Here is an 8,547-nt window from a genome sequence, read left to right as displayed (position 1 = left end):
AACATTTAATAAACTTATAATAGTCATACACTACATATGTATACATATAAAAATGTAATATAAAATTGCAGTTCCTCTAAATAACACTACTTAAGTATTTTAACTGAGGCTTTATAAATAAATAAAAATTTGTTAAAATTCGCACATACTGCACTATGCAAATTAACTAACATCAAAAAAGAAGTATATAGAAGAAGAAGAAACAAATATAGTCCTATTCTAAGAGGGCAAGGGGAGGAGGGTGCAAACATAGGTAGTAGTGTCAGCACATTGAATAAAACAAATAAAGCAAAATTTGTTTTAACATACAATGAAAGAGCTAATGAACTAGGTTCTAGTCTAAGAAATTTGTGGAAATATTTTCTGAGTAAAGATATTAAAATGATCCTAGGTGATACCCCGGTGATTGTCTATGGAAAAGGAAAGAACTTGAAGAGTATACTTGAAAGAGAGGGTAGAAGCAACACTAGATCTGCCATGAGCAAATGTGGTTCCTGTAGAGGATGTAGATACATAGCAGTTGGGACGTACGTAAGTGTAGTGGGGTATCAACTTACGATATCTTGTCCAGGTGCTTGTAATTGTAGCACCAAGAATTGTGTATATCTTGCTTCGTGTATGTCATGCGATGCATTTTATGTGGGCATGACTACACAAAGCTTGAAAACAAGAATAGGGGAACATGTCAGTTCAATCAGGAGAAAGGATGAGCACAATGCACTTTATTTGCATAGTGCAGTATGTGGGAATTTTAACAAATTTTTATTTTTTATTATAGATAGGGTTAAGTCTAACATTCAGTGTGATGCACAGAACAGGGTAGCAAGGTTAGAAATGGAATGGCAGCTTAGGCTCAATGCTACCAGGCGCCCTGGGCTAAATGAATGTGTCACCATAAAGCCTCAGTTAAAATACTTAAGTAGTGTTATTTAGAGGAACTGCAATTTTATATTACATTTTTATATGTATACATATGTAGTGTATGACTATTATACGTTTATTAAATGTTATGAATTGTTTTTTTAAACTAATACTTGGTTGTAAATGTATCCTTAAGAAATTGTCTGTTTGATTGATTTATTGATTAATTGGATGGGTGGGGAGAATGCATTCTTGCTTTAAATGTGGAGTGTTTTTTATATGGAGTGTTTTACTGTCAGACTCTGAAGAAGCCAGGTTGCTGGTGAAAGCATATGCTTAGTCTGTTTTTGGTTGAATAAATCTTCGTGTTTCAGATCTTGAGTATTCATTCAGTGCACACTGTGGTTCGAATTTCATTTTATTTTCTGAGACTGATATTAGTCAGAATTGATCAGTCCTCTACCCTGGTAAACAAATTCGAATAAATAATATATAAGTAGACATGCCTTGGTATTAGGAAACAAAATTGCCTGCTTATGTAGACATAAAAATCCCATATATGTGTGTACATCCTAGAATACTACAGACTTGTATTAACACCATATTTAGCTCTCCAATGCTGTACATCACTAATGGACCTCATTAGCACACCTGGTTTCAAAATTTTATTCCCTGCAAAATTTGTACCTTGCCGGGAACTGATAGCATACGATGCTTATATTCACAAACACTAGCTGACTTTGGCACATAGTATTAGAACAGGATGTATTGCAGATTAAGCCACATTCATGACTAAGGCCTGGGTTCATTTGTGCAGTCTAAGTACGTATAATACCTGGTAGGGGTAGCAAGTATGAGGTTATGCCTGCTTACTTCTATTTGATGGGAGCGATAATGATTTTATGGAGTGAAGCAGGTGATCACTGGTGAAGACAGAAATCATGAATGGCAGCTGGACTAGGTGAATGGGAAGTTCATGGTGGGGTACTATCAGTTTTGCTGGGGAGAATGCATCTAAAGAGAGGCCAAACCTGATAACTTACAACTGCCTTCTGAATAATGCCATCTCATAGGGGTAAGGCCTCCTAGGACTTTCTCAATCCTTCCATTGTGAACATCAGTGATAGCTTCCAGGCTCACTTTCTTCTTACACCCAGCTACTGACCCCAACACAGAGATGTTAATCACCTGAGTTAAGCTGAATAACTTTCTATAAGGTAGAGGAGGGTTTAGAGGATACACATCATCAGGAGCCAGTCCAAACCCTGTAACCACATTGGATTTACAACATAAAAAGTCTTGCAGAGGAAATTTCATATGATGCAGGACTTACTACCAGAGTGAGTGTAATCACAGAAATCTGAACTTTGCAAGTCAGTCTTGACTATTGCAGATAGTTAGATGTACCATGAAATACCATAATCTGAGCAGTACGAACACATGTGTGTACAGTATTGAATAGTGCACCATGTAAAGCAACATGCAACAGCAAACCCGTAGTGGTTCATACATGCTAGTAGTGTCATGGAAATGTAACAATGCGCTTAAATACTACTCCTAAACAGTACTAGATGCTATATTACCTCATATAATGTACTATTAAGGTAGGCTTTGCTATACTGGTAAAATGTAGTTATATAGTAGGGAATTTAGAAAATAGCTTTCATGGTTGTCATCAATTTATTACCCAATTACTCATGAGCACTGGTTGCATAATCAAATAAACATTTATTTGATTACATAACAATAAATGCACTACAGAATGTACTAGCAGCAGTGCATACATAGGTGATATAAAACACGCTTAACTTATATTGTGGTTTGTCAGACAGTGCAACAAACACATGTGCACTCAATGAATACAACAGCACTATAATATATTCCAGGCATGAGCATTTTTAATGAATGAGGGCAAGATAGTTGTATAGTTATTTGAGGTGCATATTTGTGGGAACTTGCTGTTAAGGGAACTTTGTGCCTTTGTATTATTGCAATATCCTGATGTGTTAATTATAGATAAGAAATTAGTGGTTTCATTCTTTCTGTGTAACTTAGATCCCTTTCTGCCTTTTTAGCTCACTCAGTTCAAAATGAATGTAATGCAGTTCACACATCCATTTTGGCACCCTACATCTGGACAGAGAAATTCAACGGAGATGTGTTTGGCTATAGTTTGTATATTTTCCTTGAGTCTTTGTCAAATGCATGTATTATACACAAACAATCTAATATGCATTCAGGGTGTGGTTTGATGCTGCTATATTGCTGTATAGCATATTATGCACATGCTGTTAAAGCATACAGTGTTGCCACTACAACTGAAATGGATATTGCATATAGCCAATACATAGTTATAAGGTAAATTACACTGCACCTTTTATTGTCAAGCTAAGGTTCTTCATGTATGGGGCTTGGCATATAAAGGTCTCTGTAGTGCTGTGCTTTATCTATAGTCACACTAGTTAAAATTCATTCTAACAAGTTCTAAAAACAGATGAAGTAAAAAATGTAATACTTTGAAATGCTATGTTGTTATGGCAAATAGAAGTGGAAAGGCTTAAACCCAGTACTTTTGATGAAATGAAGGAGTTTGCTGAGAACTTAGAGTCTTAATACTCTGCATTGACTACCAGACCTTAATGAACTTCTTAATTTTCTGAAAAAATTACTGAGGGTTTTGTAGTAAGTCATTAATGTCAGTCATTAGAGTTTCAAGGTACTTGTTCTGATTATACAAGTTGCTTTCCATGTCTTCATTAAAAAAAATACTGTAGGAGCCATGGCCAAGATGGCTGAGAACAACAACTAGTGAAAGCTGTGTAACTGAAAACTTTTCTTTGACAGAAAATATCATAGAAAATAAATTTGGAGATATGTGTTAGCTAATTTTATTCACTAATAATCAGAGAAAAAGTTTATAGCTTCAAGTTCTTCAAAAGACGTGTTTTGTCTCTCAGAATTTCAACTGCTTGGCTAAGATAGAAGAAACTTCAGCATGAATCACTTAAGAAATGGTACTCAGGATTCTTGAGCGAAAAAGACATACAGTCAATAACATCTAGTATGCAGGATGTATTACTTAAAGTAGACAAACTGGATACCAAACTAGAAAGTTTCAAAGAAGAGACCAGAAAGAACACTGAACATTTAGAAATTCTTATGAAACAGCAAAGTGCACAAATCACTAGTATGGAAGAAGCTTTAAAATACTGTGAAGGAAAAATAACTGAAGGTGAGTCGCAGACTGAATTACTTTTAAAACAATATAACTGCCTAAGACAAAATAACATTATAATTTATTGTATACCTGAAAAGTACGAGGGAGACAATACAATAAACTTCTTAAGATCCTGGCTGCATAAAACATTAAATCTACCTGAAACTTTATCTTTTGGAATTGAATAGGCACATAGATCACTGAAAGTACCTTTGAAGAAGGAAATCATACCACCACATTCAGTTATAGTTAAGTCCATATGTATCTTAGAAAAAAATCAAATACTGAAAACAGCATGGTCCAGTCCAAGCAATGAGTAAAAGAAAACCCTGTTTACCACTGATCAAGGAACTTACAACAATATTAAAGCCACTTTGGCTGAAGAAATGGAGTGGAACAATATATCCTTCAAGAAACTGTTTCTGAAATTAGAACGATTAAAAACAGGTGACTTTTATTCTCTGATTGCAGGACTTTTATTTCTTGAAACACTAGATTTTTCCCTTTAGGTAAAAGGTTTGTAGTGAGTGTTAAGCTTCAAAACATATGTAAATATGCGTAATAAGACAATACAAAAGGTGCCCAATAACCACCAAATACCTCTGCAGAAAAGATTGATACAGACAAAAATCCAAAAAAGAAAGCTGAGGTAAGGCTCCAGTGTCCAAATAAATGCAGAAACCAGTCTTCAGGCGTTGTATAAAATGAAGTCTTCTTTAATGTCACACAAGCGCTTTCACACAATGCTTCTTCAGGTGTATGAGTAACATAATTAACTACACCTATTTATATACCTAATTTAGTCACATGATCTAACAATCTATTAAAATTAAAGTTATACAGTCACACAATGAATTAAAAATAAATGTGTATGAAAGTGCTAGCATCAACCATCTTATTAGTTCATTAAAGATATATATATATATATATATATATATATATATATATATACATAAAAATATATATTTATTCACATAAAAATATATATTTATTCACATAAAAATATATAATAAAACATTTAATTGCTCATAAATATGTGAGTCTTACTTATTAAATAAAAATACATATATAAAAAATATATATATAATCACAACAAACCTAGTATCATATCTATCTAAGTAGCCCCCTTTTTCTCAAAATGGGTTTGATGGGCATGCTGTCATTAAGCCCATGGCCGGAATTAGCTCTCAACATAACTATCCATTTGGCCTCTATCTCTTCAGTTCTGTCTCTAATGTCCCCACATTTCAGGTTTTCATATGTTCTTGCAACTATCATAAACTTGAATGTGTGCTGTTTACCTACTTTAGAAACATGTTTAGACAATTCATTATTTTCAGACCCCTTCCCTATGTGGTATATATGCTCCTAATTCTTTCTTTTAAACTACTATCTGTTTTGCCTATATAGAAACTATTGCATAGACAACAAGTAGAAAGATATACCACATGTGTAGTCACACATGTTCCACTAACCCTGATATCAAAAACTTTACCTGTATCTGGATGTCTAAAACATATATCTTTATTAATAAACTGACATTGCTTACAATTACCACATGGTTTTGTGCCGATAGAGTTAACTGCTGTTACACTATCTCTACTGTTACATAGTCTTCTTTTAAGATTCTTTTTATTTTTGAAGGTAAACTGTGGTCTCAAACCTACCACCTTACTGATGATAGGATCAGTCATAAGAATCTTCCAGTGATTATTAATAATACTGGTATATCTCGCAACATCCCTTGAATAAGATATATTAACCTTCAGATTATTGTCTCTCTCATTTATTTCCCGATGGTATTTATCCGAAAAGTATGGTTTAGCCCTTGACTCCCTCAATCGTTTTACATTCATAAAACCATCTTCTATGATATTTCTCTCATACCCTCTCTCTTCCAATTCATAGCAGGTTTTAATAAGTTGTTTCTCAAATTCATCCTTATTAGCACTTAATCTAGATGCTCTAAAAAATTGATTTTGAGCAACATTTCTAAATACATATCTGGGATGCATACTCTCCCTTGATAACAAAGAGTTAACATTACATTCTTTCCTATAAAGTTTAGTGCTAATAGTGCCTGAATTTCCTTTTTCTAAAATTACATCTAAAAAACTGATCCTCTCTTCAGAGTAATTTAAGGTAAATTTCAAAAATCGTGTTGTATTATTAATATATTCAACAAACGCTAACAAATCTATTGCTGTTCCCCCCCACAAAATAAAAAGATCATCGACAAACCTCCTATAGAATAATACCAAGTCACTATAGGGTCCATTAAACACATATTCTGTCTCCCATGCCAATATAGCGGCATTTGCATATGTGTTGGAGCATGAACTCCCCATCGCTACACCATTCTTTTGATAGTAAACTTGGTTCTTAAACAAAAACACATTATTCATAAGCACTATATTCATCAATTCATGCAATGTTCTCACTTCATCAGGTTTATACAAATTAATTCTGGTCATGAGTTCACTAAACAACTCTAGACCTACTGTGTTAGGAATAACAGTAAATAATGAAACAACATCTAATGTTACTAATAAAAAAACAGAACTTATTTTACCCTGTTGCATATATACATAGAGATCATTAAAAAATTGTTCAGTGTCTTTAAGAATAAATTCGGATTTATCTATAATTGGTTTTAACTTTTTGTCTAAATATATGGATAGTGTCACCGTGCACCACCCACTACTTGAGACTATAGGTCTCATATGGGGTCTGAAAGGGTTCTTGTGAATCTTAGGCAAACCCTGTATGTGGGGAATAGTGTATTTGGTACTAGTAAAATATTCAATTAGTTCTTTGCTAATAAGATGTGTTTGTTCTAGTTGCCTAATATTATTATTATTATTAACTGATATAACCATTTCTTTAACATCAGAGTATCTAATCTTCTGATAAAAATCAGTATTGTCAAGCATCTCATACATCAGAACATCATAGAACTCATTATCCAAGACAACTATACGCCCACCCTTATCAGCTGGTCTAATGACCAAGTCAGCATCATTTTCAAGTTTATACAAAGCTTCAAATTCACTTTTACTAAGGTTATGCCATTTATTTCTACATTTCTTATCATTGTAGGTTTTATATATATCATCTATAACAATCTGTTCAAATGCATTAATCAATGCTGTTTGTTTGGGGACAAAAGTGCTAGGTCTATTAAAAACATATCCATCATTCACTGCATTCTGCTGAAATAAATATTTCAACATCAAATTTCTTGTGAACATCTTAACATCGAAAATTATATCTGTGATACTCATATCACTAGAAGGTATAAAGGATAAGCCTTTCGAGAGTACATTAATTTCTGAGTTTGTTAAAACACACTTAGAAAGATTTGTTATATATGTCTTACTTGTTGGAAAGCTTTCTTTATGGTGTAGGTATTGTCCTTCACTTCTTCGTACTTCCTTTTGTACCGAGTGTTGCTCCTGCCCCTGGGTTGGTACTTCTGCCCCTGAGAGCCTCTCCGATTCCCTGAGGTATCCCTCATAGGAAGCGGAAAATTTAAACAATGATTAACTGCACCAACAGCTTCTTTCGACATAGACGGTTGCTCACGTTGAAAAGTACTCAATACTTCATCCTCCGCTCCCCTGTGTACTTCTGCAGTAGTCAGGACGACCTTTCACCTCGCACCCAACACATCACTAGAATTCACTACTGGCGAATTTGTCTGGATGCGTAAAGCATCATTCGCCATGCTTTCTAAATGCAATGTCGCTCCACACTGTTGTACCGACAAAGCACCATTTTGGACCTCAACGGCTCCTATGCTGACGTCATTCCGTCGTTCATCATCCAGCCTGGGTTGCCTGGTTTCACTAAATGTTGTGTCACGTGGCCAACTGATAGCAGTCTTGCGAACACAGCTCCATTATATTTAGTGCATAGTTGTGAGTAGTTGGTCTTCACCTCTCCTACAAGAATCAGTTATTTTCTTTCTGCAGCACTAATTAGCAATTTAATAACTCATGCTGGTCGCAATATTTAATTTCTGCCATTCACTAACAAGTACAGAATCTCGGTCAGCCTGAGCTGGCATTTTCAATATTCTCAGGCCCCGTGGTATCAAATTTTCAGCCAGACAAACTTGCAGATGAAATTTCTCATACTGCAGCCAAGCTAATTTCGACATATTTTTCTCTAATCTCAAAAAATCAGTAAGAAGTAGTAAAAAGTCAAATTCAGATTCACTGTCTTCACTTGGCCACGTGACACAACATTTAGTGAAACCAGTGAGTTCTATGATGTTCTGATGTATGAGATGATTGACAATACTGATTTTTATCAGAAGATTAGATACTCTGATGTTAAAGAAATGGTTATATCAGTTAATAATAATATTAGGCAACTAGAACAAACACATCTTATTAGCAAAGAACTAATTGAATATTTTACTAGTACCAAATACACTATTCCCCACATACAGGGTTTGCCTAAGA

The sequence above is a fragment of the Protopterus annectens genome, chromosome 2.part1 (assembly GCF_019279795.1).
Source record: "Protopterus annectens isolate FY-2018-M chromosome 2.part1, PAN1.0, whole genome shotgun sequence".
NCBI lineage: Eukaryota > Metazoa > Chordata > Ceratodontiformes > Protopteridae > Protopterus > Protopterus annectens.
Note: the sequence above shows the minus strand (reverse complement) of the source record.